Source organism: Pecten maximus, chromosome 2, assembly GCF_902652985.1.
Source record: "Pecten maximus chromosome 2, xPecMax1.1, whole genome shotgun sequence".
NCBI classification, from domain to species: Eukaryota; Metazoa; Mollusca; class Bivalvia; order Pectinida; family Pectinidae; genus Pecten; species Pecten maximus.
Genome location: NC_047016.1, coordinates 53,186,615 through 53,204,274, shown reverse-complemented (window position 1 = coordinate 53,204,274; position 17,660 = coordinate 53,186,615).

The window sequence follows — 17,660 nt, the reverse complement described above, 5'->3', positions numbered from 1 at the left end:
ATAATGTATCATACAAAAATTATATTATACACAGATTACATCATACAAACATTATATTATACGCACATTATACCATGCACACACATTATATCATAATACATATATTGTATCATGTACACACTATAACATACACATATTATATCATACATACATCATATCATCAACAAACTAATTATATCATTCATTCAAATTATATCACACAAATATTATATAATAAACATCTGATATCATACATACATTATAATATGCACACACATATATCATACACACAAATTATATCATACATATACATATATCATGCACACACATATTACCATACACACATTATATCATACATATACAGTATACCATAAATGCACATACATTATAATTCAAACACATATATATCATACACACACACACACACTATTATAAATACACACTATCATACATACACATTATAATATACACATATACCAACATACACTTAACCAAACCACATTATATAATAAAACTTTAAATTCATAAAACCCTAAAACATAAAAATTAACTTTATTTCAACACACATTATATCATAAAAACCCCTTATTCTAAAACAATTATAAACATAAAATACCCAAAATTATATCATAAAACACTTATATCATACAAACATTATATCATAATACTTTATATCATACAACATTATATCATACACACCATTTTATACATCCCTTTTTAACCATACACCACATTTCCATACACACTTATATCAAACACATTATATCATACACCCCTTTATCTAAAACAATTTTTCTCATACCCCTTAACATACCCACATTACCAACAACACTTATATCATCACATTATAAACCACACATTAATTTTCATACCCTTATAAACATCAATTTATCTACACCCCCTTATACATCTACCTTTATCATCCCATACCAAAAACACATTATACCCATACAACATTTATCATACACACGATATCATACATACACATTATATCATACATACATATTATATCATACATACACATTATATCATACATACATATTATATCATACATACATATTATATCATACACACACATTATATCACACATACACATTATATCATACATACACATTATACCATACATACACATTATATCATACATACATATTATATCATACATACACATTATATCATACACACACATTATATCATACATACACATTATATCATACATACACATTATATCATACATACATATTATATCATACACACATATTATATCATACATACACATTATATCATACATACATATTATATCATACATACATATTATATCATACACACACATTATATCACACATACACTTAGACATACATACATTATATCATATACACATTATATCAGACATACATATTATATCATACATTCATATTTTATCATACACACACATTATATCATACATACACATTATATCATACATACACATTATATCATACATACACATTATATCATACACACATTTATATCATACACACACATTATATCATACATACACATTATATCATACATACACATTATATCATACATACACATTATATCATACACACACATTATATCATACATACACATTATATCATACATACACATTATATCATACATACACATTATATCATACATACATATTATATCATACATACACATTATATCATACACACACATTATATCATACATACACATTATATCATACATACACATTATATCATACATACACATTATATCATACATACACATTATATCATACATACACATTATATCATACATACACATTATATCATACATACATATTATATCATACACACACATTATATCATACATACCATTATATCATACATACACATTATATCATACATACACATTATATCATACATACACATTATATCATACATACACATTATATCATACATACACATTATATCATACATACACATTATATCATACATACACATTATATCATACATACACATTATATCATACATACACATTATATCATACATACATATTATATCATACATACACATTATATCATACATACACATTATATCATACATACACATTATATCATACATACACATTATATCATACATACACATTATATCATACATACACATTATATCATACATACACATTATATCATACATACACATTATATCATACATACACATTATATCATACATACATTATATCATACATACACATTATATCATACATACACATTATATCATACATACACATTATATCATACACACATTATATCATACATACACATTATATCATACATACACATTATATCATACATACACATTATATCATACATACACATTATATCATACATACACATTATATCATACACACACATTATATCATACATACACATTATATCATACACACACACTATCATACACACATTATATCATACATACACATTATATCATACACACACATTATATCATACACACATTATATCATACATACACATTATATCATACATACACATTATATACATACACACATTATATCATACATACACATTATATCATACACACATTATATCATACACATTATATCATACATACACATTATATCATACACACACATTATATCATACACACATTATATCATACATACACATTATATCATACACACACATTATATCATACACACACATTATATCATACACACACATTATATCATACATACACATTATATCATACACACACATTATATCATACATACACATTATACCATACATACACATTATATCATACATACACATTATATCATACACACACATTATATCATACACACACATTATATATTACATACACATTATACCATACATACACATTATATCATACACACACATTATATCATACACACATTATATCATACACACACATTATAGCATACATACACATTATATCATACACACACATTATATCATACATACACATTATATCATACATACACATTATATCATACATACACATTATATCATACATACACATTATATCATACATACACACATTATATCATACACATTATATCATACATACACATTATATCATACATACACATTATATCATACATACACATTATATCATACATACACATTATATCATACATACACATTATACCATACATACACATTATATCATACATACACATTATATCATACATACACATTATATCATACATACCGTTATATCATACATACACATTATATCATACATACACATTATATCATACATACACATTATATCATACATACACATTATATCATACATACACATTATACCATACATACACATTATATCATACATACACATTATATCATACACACACATTATATCATACACACACATTATATCATACATACACATTATACCATACATACACATTATATCATACATACACATTATATCATACATACACATTATATCATACACACACATTATATCATACATACACATTATATCATACATACACATTATATCATACACACATTATACCATACATACACATTATATCATACACACACATTATATCATACACACACATTATATATTACATACACACACATTATATCATACATACACATTATATCATACAAACACATTATATCATACACACACATTATATATTACATACATATTATACCATACATACACATTATATCATACACACACATTATACCATACACACACATTATATCATACACACACATTATACCATACATACACATTATACCATACATACACATTATATCATACACACACATTATATATTACATACACATTATACCATACATACACATTATATCATACATACACATTATATCATACACACACATTATACCATACATACACATTATATCATACATACCGTTATATCATACATACACATTATATCATACATACACATTATATCATACATACACATTATATCATACACACACATTATATCTTACATACCGTTATATCATACATACACATTATATCATACATACACATTATATCATACATACCGTTATATCATACACACACATTATATCATACACACACATTATATCATACATACACATTATACCATACACACACATTATATCATACAAACACATTATACATACACACATTATATCATACACACACATTATGTCATACATACCGTTATATCATACATACACATTATATCATACATACACATTATATCATACATACACATTATATCATACATACACATTATATCATACACACAAATTATATTATACATACCGTTATATCATACATACACATTATATCATACACACACATTATATCATACACACACATTATATCATACATACACATTATATCATACACACATTATATTTAGTCGCAGGTTAGCTGATGATGTACATTGTGCTCTTGAAATATTGGATTTCATTGTCGTACTGGCGTTTTGGGATGTAAATTCTGATAATAGTAAGTAAAGAAACATTGATTTGAAAATCGCGGTATTCGACAGCTGGAAACTTGTGTCCTCTATGTGTTGAGATTGAGTCAAATTACGACAATAATGTGTCCCTAGGGGTGCTCGATGTAGCATGCTGCTGCTACAGTCTGTTTTGTGTTGTTAAATAGTGTTAAAATTGAGGTTTATTTTCTGTGACCACTAAAATGGTATCAAGTATGGCATTCGAGATACAGCTAACGTTAGACCTACTGCGCTACGTAGGTCATGAGCTCGGTGCTATCGGGAGTGTCAGTGTTTTGTCAGATCCTGTTTTCGAAACTGTCTGCATACTGGCATTTTTATTAGCACATAAAGCGGCTATTCCACTTGTGTTTATATACGTTTATAACAATGATACACAATTCACAAAATAAAAGTGCATTTAAGTTTGAGGCGGTACAGAACTCGATCGCCATTGTAAACTCGGTGAATGTATTCACACGCCGGCAAGAAAGTGATTCGTCTCTCAGAACAAAATCACGCGACCCATAATCTTCAACGGGAAATGAAGTGATCTGAGTTTACTATGTTCATTGAGGCGGAGCGAAGTGAAAATGTAAATATTATGCCACACATAAACATTATATCATTCATACACATTATACCATGCACACACATTATATCATACATGTACATTATATCATACATACATATTATGCCATACATACACATTATATCAAACACACATATTATACCATACACACACATTATATTATACATGTACATTATAGCATACATACATATTATGCCATACATACACATTATATAATACCCACACATTATATCATACATGTACATTATATCATACACACATTATACCATACATACACATTATATCATACATACATTATTATATCATACATACATATTATATCAAAAATACATATAAAATCACAATGAAATCAGTTCTATAATGTATTTCATGTTATATCAAATTTTATTTGAGAACTAGGATAGCCGTTGCGTTAGTATTTCATAAACATGAAAAACGCGGAGAAATGACAAATTACATAAGTACGTATTACAGCAAGGATTGGATGGTTATATGTTTATAACCATTCTTAGGAGCAAAACGAGACTTTAATGACGTTTACTAGATATGGGGCATACTTTTTGTTCATCATATGCTTTCCGGTTTGTTTACATGTGTATTATCATCTTAAGATTATCTCAGTATCTCCTGTCAGTATTCAACAAATGCAGCTAATGCATCTTAATTCAGTAAGAAGTGAGTGAGTATAACAGAGTTGTGTCCCTTTGATGACATTCCCAGTGCGGATGCTACATAAAACAGGCCAATCTCAATGCTCTACTATACAGCAATGATAGCGAAATCAAAAGATCAATTAAAGCACTTTTATGTCAATCAAAGAAGATTTGACTTTTGAAACTTTCAAGTGAATATGTGTACTGTATGTCTGGTTTGAGATACTGTGGTACACTTCGTGTTTGCTGTTTTGTAATAGCGCAAAACTGATGTCGACCTTATAGTGCTACCTTACTGAAGCATACTGCCGATGATATCCAACAGGACACCCCACCTGGTCACAGCTATGCTGCCAAAGGGCGAAGATCACTCTAAAAAAGTTTAGCGTTAAACATGAATAACAACTACAATTTCTATAGACTTTAGTACATGAATGTCTCGGTCAGGAGACAGAACCAAAAGCCTTCCTTATAGGCCAATAATGAGGCTGTGTCAAAAGAGACATTAAGAAGAAAAATGCTTGTGTACAAATGTACCTTATGTAGAAGATTGAAGCAAGAGAAGTCACTATCGCGTTCGTCCTTTCACATAGGTTCAACTCTACTTGATTTCGTGCGTAGTCATTTATTTAACGTTTTCATTGATACATGTTTGTAATTGCAACATTCTTCTATTATTCATCGAGAATAGGATAAAAATTGTATGATTTGTCCAAAACAGGATACAAATAGCATTTTTGTAAATTGTTAATAATGTCGGGAAACAAAGCCTCTGCTAAAATGAAAAAGGTTGAACTCAAAAAGGCGCTTGATAAGAATTTCGCGTGTTAAATAGCCAACTTCCATGGTACATATTCTACCAAGAAACAACATTTTCTTTACGCTTATGTAGAACCAACAAATCAGGGACGTGCACAGATCCGTTCCTGCTCTTACATCAAAACTTTGGACTGATTTGGCAACGAAGCTTTGTATTTGCCTTGCTTTAACTACCATATTTCACAGCCATATAGTGTTGAGGGATATACTTTACATTTTTTGCAGTGGTTAAAGAATTCAGCGCAAATGATTAACTATCTAATAAAACGCCGATATGAGTAATACTTTCTGCATTTGGTAGCTTATTTCCATATATAATATATCACAGTAAACATTTCGACAATAGCAGCGAGCATTGAATGTTCTGATCAGCGAACACTCCTTTCCTTCTGTTGGTATGCTTGCTTACGTGATTGTTTTAATTTCCATAAAAACCATTATTATATATGCAGCAAATGTGTAACAACAAATAACGTTGAATCCTCACATAACACTGGTACAAAACCACGACCGATTTCGTAAGAGTACAAATGACATGACTGATCAATGCTGAAAGTAATATCATCGCTAAAAGTGATGTAAGAATCTCGTTTCGTCACTTGTTATAACCAAAGCAGTAATGATATTAATCTGAGCTGATCATTTGATAATAATCCTGATATTTCCTTTTGACAACTTGTAAAGTAATAGTGGTAGATATCATTTTACGATTTGGCCGTCGGACCTCATTTTTCTAGGTCTTCTTTACGAAAACACACGGTATTCTCCTGTCATAAAACATTTTCTTTTTTTTTATGATCAGAAAGCAAACATATGAAGGTCTTCCAAACATTAATATAATGACTAATTGAATCATAAAGAAGTTTGGTTTGTTTTTGTTTAACGTCCTATTAACAGCCAGGATCATTTAAGGACGGACCAGGTTTGGAGGTGAAGGAAAGCCGGAGTACCCGGAGAACAAGAGGCCCAGGGGCCTTAACGGTCATCTGACTCTAAATTTAAACCCTTATATTATTGTAGTATGCATTCTCTGTAGCAAGTATATAGTGGCACTGTTGGCCATGGCGGCAATCTTGGATTTCTGGCCGAACCGATAAATAACAACACTTGGTAAGGACCATCTCAGGATTATTTTTGGTAAGTTAGAGCTGAATTCCGCCGGTGGAATTTGAGAAGAAGTTTGAAATAGGTGTTGTTCAGGAAAACCATGATTGCACAATCATGTTACAAAATGGCCGCCATATTGCTGCCATGTCAAAGTTTTTACGAGGCCAAAAAAATAACAACATTATGTTGGCTCGCCTTCCTTGACATCCTCACCCATTTCCAGCTCAATGGCACCAATGGAACTGGAGAAGAAGTTTAAAATGTGTTTTACAAGATGGTGGATATGGCGGCCATCTTGGATTTCAGACCAATCTAAAAAATAACAACACTTCGTCGGGATCATCTAAGGAACATTTCAGGCAAGTTTCAGCCCAACAGCACTGGTGGAACTTGAGAAGAAGTTTAAAATGTGTTTTTCAAGATGGCGGCTATTGCGGCCATCTTGGATTTCGGACCAACACGAAAAATAACAACACTTGGTCGGGATCATATCAGGATCATTTCAGGCAAGTTTCTGCTCAATAGCACTGGTGGAACTTGAGAAGAAGTTTAAAATGTGTTTTTCAAGATGGCGGCTATGGTGGCCATCTTGGATTTCGGACCGACCCGAAAAATAACAACACTTGGTCGGGATCATATCATGATCATTTCAGGCAGGTTTCAGCTCAATAGCACTGGTGGAACTTGAGAAGAAGTTTAAAATGTGTTTTTCAAGATGGCGGCTATGGCGGCCATCTTGGATTTCGGACCGACCCGAAAAATAACAACACTTGGTCGAGATCATATTAGGATCCTTTCAGGCAGGTTTCAGCTCAATAGCACTGGTGGAACTTGAGAAAAAGTTTAAAATGTGCTTTATAAGATGGCGGCCTCAGCGGCCATCTTGGATAACGGACCGACCCAAAAAATAACAACACTTGGTCGGGATCATATCTGGATCATTTCAGGCAAGTTTCAGCTCAATAGCACTGGTGGAACTTGAGAAGAAGTTTAAAATGTGTTTTTCAAGATGGCGGCTATGGCGGCCATCTTGGATTTCGGACCGACCCGAAAAATAACAACTCTTGGTCGGGATCATCTCAGGATCATTTCAGGCAAGTTTCAGCCCAACAGCACTGGTGGAACTTGAGAAGAAGTTTAAAATGTGTTTTCAAAATGGCGGCTATGGCGGCCATCTTGGATTTCGGACCAACCCGAAAAATAACAACACCTGGTCAGGACCATCACAGGATCATTTCTGGCAAGTTTCATCTTAATCCCACTGGTGGAACTTGAGAAGAAGATTGAAATGTGAAAAGTTTACGGACGGTGGAACCTTCGGGTCAGATGACCTAAAAATCACCGGCCTACGGTCAGAACCTGGCAACTGTCCCACGTAGGTTTCGAACTCGCAACCCAGAGGTGGAGGGCTAGCGTTAAAGTGTCGGGACACCTTAACCACTCGGCCACCGCGGCCCCTCATAAAGAAGAGTGCCCTTATGTATATATCTTCTTTTATAGAAATACAAAACACAATCTAAACAATATGTTGATACTCAGTATTGATATTGTCCACATAACAGTAAATTTTACCCCATGTACCTACTATCTATCATGCATGCGTACATAACACTGTAACAGTCGTAGACGTTTACTATACATTCAGATGATGCAACGAGAAATGAATTTGACAATGTTTTAAACCAAATTACGGTTGCGAAGATAAAGTCTTAATTTGGAATTTGGACAAAAGACAATAGACCATACACAGAAAATAATCTAGTCATTAGTCACCTGATTTTCAGCAGCAGTCATCTACTTGGAAATCATGAATTCGGTATGAGTTCTGAATATAACTCAACGAACCGAGGAGAACTTGATGACTACAGTATATGTGTATAAGCGGGAAAATGAAACGCAAGTTTAGTTGTCCTACACATACGGTGTTTGAGTGAATACCGTTAAAACAAGAATACCGTACGCGGTTTCCTGATCCAAATCAGTAGCGTGTGTGCCCAGCCCTGGCATCAGCTGCCCTGACTCTCTTTAACATTGATCCACTCAAATTATGTATTGCCCATTGAGGGGTATTATTCCACTTCTCAATATAGGCCTGCGCGTGAATTGAACGACGTTAGATTGGACATTGACGCGCTTCCTGACCCCCCTGTCTAGTCGTCCCACAAATGCTCGATCTGGGCTGCACGTGGTCAATCAAGAACCGCAACGTTGTTTTAAGCAAAACAAAGTCACTACAAACTCTAGTAGCATGGGGCCCGCTTTGTCTTCCTGCAACGTAAGGTTATGTTGACGGAAAAAGAGGAAGAATATTAGCTGCGGAAAGGGAAAAAACAATTATTAAAACCAAATCAATGTAAAAATTAAAACTAAAAGACATCTTTTCGAATCAAGATATATAGTGGAATAATTAATTTTCAAACAGAACCAATAGATACAAAACCGATATTGACAAACGGAAATCAATAGACACGGTTGCAGCACAATCAGGAAATGTAAACCAATGAACTCACAAACTGACTCGAGAGTGCCTTGTGGTTTCGAAAAGAAATGCCGTGTAACTTATCTCTACTGTTCCAATGTTCGGTTTTTTATAATCTACCAAAATGGTGGAAGACTACCACGGAGGCATACTTTCTTGAAAAGATCTGCTGAAGGCGTGTAGCGTCGAGCGGGGTCGTGGTCGACTAAACAATATTTCCACAGTGTACGGAATTGAATTTAGATCACATGTCTAAAAGTTATATTAGAAAAACCTATTTGAGTTTCTTTTTCAGATGGTATATATCAAACTAGCTGGAAGACAGAAGAAGACGATACAAACATGACCACGTTACTAAAGAAAAACAATCAGTACAGTTAAGAAATCGGGAGTAATAACTCCAAAATAAGTTGTTGGTTTCATGTTTGACTTCATGCTGCCATCAAGAACTGTGGTGTAGGATATTATTGATGTTGCTGAAGTATGGTGGTATGTTACGTCAGACTTGTGGTGTAGGATATTACTGAAGTATGGTTGTATGTTACGTCAGACTTGTGGTGTAGGATATTACTGACGTATGGTGGTATGTTCCGTCAGACTTGTGGTGTAGGACATTACTGACGTATGGTGGTATGTTACGTCAGACTTGTGATGTAGGATGTTACTGAAGTATGGTGGTATGTTACGTCACACTTGTGGTGTAGGATATTACTGAAGTATGGTGGTATGTTACGTCAGACTTGTGGTGTAGGATATTACTGAAGTATGGTGGTATGCTACGTCAGACTTGTGGTGTAGGATATTACTGAAGTATGGTGGTATGTTACGTCAGACTTGTGGTGTAGGACATTACTGAAGTATGGTGGTATGTTACGTCAGACTTGTGGTGTAGGATATTACTGAAGTATGGTGGTATGTTACGCCAGACTTGTGGTGTAGGATATTACTGGCGTATGGTGGTATGTTACGTCAGACTTGTGGTGTAGGATATTACTGAAGTATGGTGGTATGTTACGTCAGACTTGTGGTGTAGGACATTACTGAAGTATGGTGGTATGTTACGTCAGACTTGTGGTGTAGGATATTACTGAAGTATGGTGGTATGTCACGCCAGACTTGTGGTGTAGGATATTACTGGCGTATGGTGGTATGTTACGTCAGACTTGTGGTGTAGGATATAACTGAAGTATGGTGGTATGTTACGTCAGACTTGTGGTGTAGGATATTACTGAAGTATGGTGGTATGTTACGTCAGACTTGTGGTGTAGGACATTACTGAAGTATGGTGGTATGTTACGTCAGACTTGTGGTGTAGGATATTACTGAAGTATGGTGGTATGTTACGCCAGACTTGTGGTGTAGGATATTACTGGCGTATTGTGGTATGTTACGTCAGACTTGTGGTGTAGGATATAACTGAAGTATGGTGGTATGTTACGTCAGACTTGTGGTGTAGGATATTACTGAAGTATGGTGGTATGTTACGCCAGACTTGTGGTGTAGGATATTACTGGCGTATGGTGGTATGTTACGTCAGACTTGTGGTGTAGGATATTACTGATGTAACTGGAGTATGGTGGTATGTTACGTCAGACTTGTGGTGTAGGATATTACTGAAGTATGGTGGTATGTTACGCCAGACTTGTGGTGTAGGATATTACTGAAGAATGGTCGTATGTTACGTCAGACTTGTGGTGTAGGATGTTACTGAAGTATGGTGGTATGTTACGCTAGACTTTTGGTGTAGGATATTACTGAAGAATGGTCGTATGTTACGTCAGACTTGTGGTGTAGGATATTACTGACGTATGGTGGTATGTTACGTCAGACTTGTGGCGTAGGATGTTACTGAAGTATGGTGGTATGTTACGCTAGACTTTTGGTGTAGGATATTACTGAAGTATGGTGGTATGTTACGTCAGACTTGTGGTGTAGGATATTACTGAAGTATGGTGGTATGTTACGTCAGGCTAGTGGTGTAGAGTGTTACTGAAGTATGGTGGTATGTTACGTCAGACTTGTGGCGTGGGATATTACTGACGTATGGTGGTATGTTACGTCAGACTTGTGGCGTGGGATATTACTGAAGTATGGTGGTATGTTACGTATCATACATACACATTATATCATACACACATTATACCATACATACACATTATATCATACATACACATTATATCATACACACATTATATCATACACACATTATACCATACATACACATTATACCATACATACATATTATATCATACATACATACAGTACGCGTCAGGTGTTATGGTTCTCTTTCACCCTCAGGGTTGCGAGTGTCACTCGAGTGTAGGGGATTAAGTACGCCCCGTGTTTCAACTCGGGTGTTTCCACCGGCCACCACCGGCCGGGGCCTGGCGAGTGTAGGGGATTAAGATCGTAGGAAAAGGTGTGAAGACTCACAGCTGGAGACGTGATCGTGGTCAGAGTTTTGCGACCTTTCACCTTTACCTGTACTGATTGTTTTACCATGTAACAATTCATTTACATGCTCCTTCGGATTTTGAGAAAACGTAAAATACAGTATAGCCGTAGATTGGCTGAATGATCATGAAGTCATACGTAATTTTTATTAATTGGCAACGAACTCGTGTCCTAGCTGCTATTACTCTCACGGACGTCAATTATCACAAGTATACCTAGTAAGGCATCAGTACGTGGGATGATTATCAATTTAGACAAAATATTTCTGGTGTTTTCAAAACAAGCACTCACTCATAGAGTTTTCGTACCCGTCTCCATCGCATCACGCCACACAAAACGCCCGAACCTCGTCTTGCAGTACAAACTCTAATGCTTTATACACATGTAAATGCAATAAAGAATTTGTATATCGATTCAAGGGTGAGCAAATGGTATTGATTTGAATTGTGTAACCATAATTATGTTTCAAACATTTGATCGCTGACACGAGTAATATTGTCAACGCTACGAACCAATCACAATCCATGATTCTAAAACCACGCCCACAAATGGTGCAATGAGTGTCAATCAACGCATCAGAGAAACGTGTCACATATCTTCACATTGTATCACATCCGCAAACATAATTCAAAAATAAATAGAATACTCTTTTTACTTATATCTTATAGAAACATCAGCACCCGTAACCAGAAATTATTATCAGCTAAGCTATTTGTTTTTTATTTAATTTCATCGCACGTTCATTTTAATACTTGTTTAGGTTCATAGTCTCGTGAACCGAATCAGACTTTAGTTGGTTCATATAGCGACAATGCAGCGCAAATGTAAATATTTAAGTTCGAATTCCGTATTGTATCAAAACGATATTTAACTAGTTATTGATGCATGCCGCGCTAACAAAAATGTATCGTTTGTGTTCTTATTTTTTTTTAATTGCACACATTTCCGTTAACCAGAGACATATATACAGATCTGTATATATGTCTCTGCCTTAACTTGTGAACAAATCAAAAATTTTAATGAAAAGGTGCTACAATTTGTAATACCAGAAACATATATAACAGATAAGTAGCTCTCTATTTGCCCCGAAGTGATACCCTCATGAGCAAAGACCGATTTACCTGTGCTCGCGCGTGTGATAGAGGACAAGTCCTTCTCGATAAGGGATATGCTTGACTGGTCACGAATAAAAGGAGCGATTTTATTTATCCCTAATACGCGTTTCTGGTAATACGTCCAAATATTTTTTTTTAGTTTACCAGAAATTGATATGAATCTATGTAAATATATAATATACGTACATTGTATCTGCCTGTACATTGAAGTAACCGAGGCGTGTGATAGAGCCGCGGTCGTGTCTGGATTCATGGGTTAATATACTAATTATATAATTAGCGTCCGGTAGTAAAAAGGCGGTCATGAGCATACATGTATATGGCTTCATCAAGTTTTCATAATGATACCATGACAACTCTTTGTTTATTTAACATTCGGAAAAAAATACTTTAAAACTCTACTCATACTCAAACTGTCAAATTGTAATAATTATATCGTGGCTCTTATACATATTATAGGTGTACATGTACGTGAAGTCAGCACACTCGATACACTAGTACCGATAACATATTTTCTGGTCAATATGCCACCTCGGAATATTACGAAAGGATTTCAAACTGTTTAGTTACATTTCATCAGAGACTTGTGTATATCAGGATATATACGTCTCAGATTTCATGATACTAGTTTAGTTGTTCCGAGATCCAAGATTCTTTGTGATGGTAGTGTTACGATAGGCCAGGTATATAGTGTTCAATGGGGACATAAACAGACAGAAGTGTCAGATGTTTTTTGTTTTGTTTTAGTTAAGTTATTATTATATTAATCATTCAAGACTTACTTCAAAGTCAATCGAATGCCGAGCGGGATTTACTCGCTAGCGCTCCAATCACAATATTGCTATAAATAACACAAACACCAAGGCGGCAAAATATCGTTAAATGTTACAGTGTTTTGTTTTCTCGATTTCCCGGTAAACATTTTTGGTACTCATCTAGCTAGAATTTAAAAACTAAAAACGTACATAATTTTGAGTGTATATGTACCGTACATTTACAACACAATACATCTGTAGTATCGCTAGTATTGATCGTGATTTCATTACATAAAAAAATATCTCCGTTTTCTCAACACCGGGCTGGGATACTGCAGAGACGTGTATATCAGATATATCACGTTTCTGGATACTGTAAGTACAAAATGTAAGTCCAGCTACAGAGTACCTGTACTGTACGACAAGGTTTGTTCCACCAAACACATCACGGTATCAGGCAGTGTACCTGTCAATCATGAATCAGGACCTTTGTTCCACTAATCCCCAACACTCTTCCACACCGTGTCACGCGGTGTCAGTTAACAGGTGAACACTCAGGTTTTGAGCCGGTGTCAGCCGGTGTTTCAACCGACATGCAACCGACCGAGTGAGTGGAAGGGATTAGACCTCGCCACTGTGGCGGTGATTGGGGACCATACCACCTGACGCGTACTGTATTATATCAAAAATACATATAAAATCACAATGAAATCAGTTCTATAATGTATTTGATGTTATATCAAGTTTTGTTTAAGAACTAGAAAATCCGTTGCGTTAGTATTTCATAAACATGAAAAACGAGGAGAAATGACAAATTACATAAGTACGTATTACAACAAGGATTGGATGGTTATGTGTTTATAACCATTCTTAGGAGCAAAAAGAGACTTTAATGACGTTTACTAGATATGGGGCATACTTTTGTTCATCATATGCTTTCCGGTTTGTTTACATGTGTATTATCATCTTAAGATTATCTCAGTATCTCCTGTCAATATTCAACAAATGCAGCTAATGCATCTTAATTCAGTAAGAAGTGAGTGAGTATAACAGAGTTGTGTCCCTTTGATGACATTCCCAGTGCGGATGCTACATAGAACAGGCCAATCTCAATGCTCTACTATACAGCAATGATAGCGAAATCAAAAGATCAATTAAAGCACGTTTATGTCAATCAAAGAAGATTTGACTTTTGAAACTTTCAAGTGAATATGTGTACTGTATGTCTGGTTTAGGATACTGTGGTACACTTCGTGTTTGCTGTCTTGTAATAGCGCAAAACTGATGTCGACCTTATAGTGCTACCTTACTGAAGCATACTGCCGATGATATCCAACAGGACACCCCACCTGGTCACATATATGCTGCCAAAGGGCGAAGATCACTCTAAAAAAAGTTTAGCGTTAAACAAGAATAACAACTACAATTTCTATAGACTTTAGTACATGAATGTCTCGGTCTGGAGACAGAACCAAAAGCCTTCCTTATAGGCCAATAATGAGGCTGTGTCAAAAGAGACATTAAGAAGAAAAATGCTTGTGTACAAATGTACCTTATGTAGAAGATTGAATCAAGATAAGTCACTATCCTATCGGCGTTCGTCCTTTCACAAAGGTTAAACTGTTATTGATTTCGTAAGTAGTCGTTTATTAAACGTTTTCATTGATATATGTTTGTAATTGCAACATTCTTCTATATTCATCGAGAATAGGATACAAATTGTATAATTTGTCCGAAACAGGATACAAATAGCATTTTTGTAAATTATTAATAATGTCGGGAAACAAAGCCTCTGCTAAAATGAAAAAGGTTGAATTCAAAAAGGCGCTTGATAAGAATTTCGCGTGTTAAATAGCCAACTTCCATGGTACATATTCTACCAAGAAACAACATTTTCTTTACGCTTATGTAGAACCAACAAATCAGGGACGTGCACAGATCCGTTCCTGCTCTTACATCAAAACTTTGGACTGATTTGGCAACGAAGCTTTGTAAATTTTGCCTTGCTTTAACTACCATATTTCACAGCCATATAGTGTTGAGGGATATACTTTACATTTTTTGCAGTGGTTAAAAAATTCAGCGCAAATGATTAACTATCTAATAAAACGCCGATATGAGTAATACTTTCTGCATTTGGTAGCTTATTTCCATATATACTATATCACAGTAAACATTTCGACAATAGCAGCGAGCATTGAATGTGCTGATCAGCGAACACTCCTTTCCTTCTGTTGGTATGCTTGCTTACGTGATTGTTTTAATTTCCTTAATAACCATTAGTATGTATGCAGCAAATGTGTAACAACAAATAACGTTGAATCCTCACATAACACTGGTACAAAAACAGGACCGATTTCGTAAGAGTACAAATGACATGACTGATCAATGCTGAAAGTAATATCATCGCTAAAAGTGATGTAAGAATCTCGTTTCGTCACTTGTTATAACCAAAGCAGTAATGATATTAATCTGAGCTGATCATTTGATAATAATCCAGATATTTCCTTTTGACAACTTGTAAAGTAATAGTGGTAGATATCATTTTACGATTTGGCCGTCGGACCTCATTTTTCTAGGTCTTCTTTACGAAAACACACGGTATTCTCCTGTCATAAAACATTTTCTTTTTTTTTATGATCAGAAAGCAAACATATGAAGGTCTTCCAAACATAAATATAATGACTAATTGAATCATAAAGAAGTTTGGTTTGTTTGTTTTTTTATTGCTATTGCGGCCATCTTGGATTTCGGACCAACCCGAAAAATAACAACACTTGGTCGGGATCATATCAGGATCATTTCAGGCAAGTTTCAGCTCAATAGCACTGGTGGAACTTGAGAAGAAGTTTAAAATGTGTTTTTCAAGATGGCGGCTATGGTGGCCATCTTGGATTTCGGACCAACCCGAAAAATAACAACACTTGGTCGGGATCATATCAGGATCATTTCAGGCAGGTTTCAGCTCAATAGCACTGGTGGAACTTGAGAAGAAGTTTAAAATGTGTTTTTCAAGATGGCGGCTATTGCGGCCATCTTGGATTTCGGACCGACCCGAAAAATAACAACACTTTGTCGAGATCATATTAAGATCCTTTCAGGCAGGTTTCAGCTCAATAGCACTGGTGGAACTTGAGAAAAAGTTTAAAATGTGCTTTATAAGATGGCGGCCTCAGCGGCCATCTTGGATAACGGACCGACCCGAAAAATAAC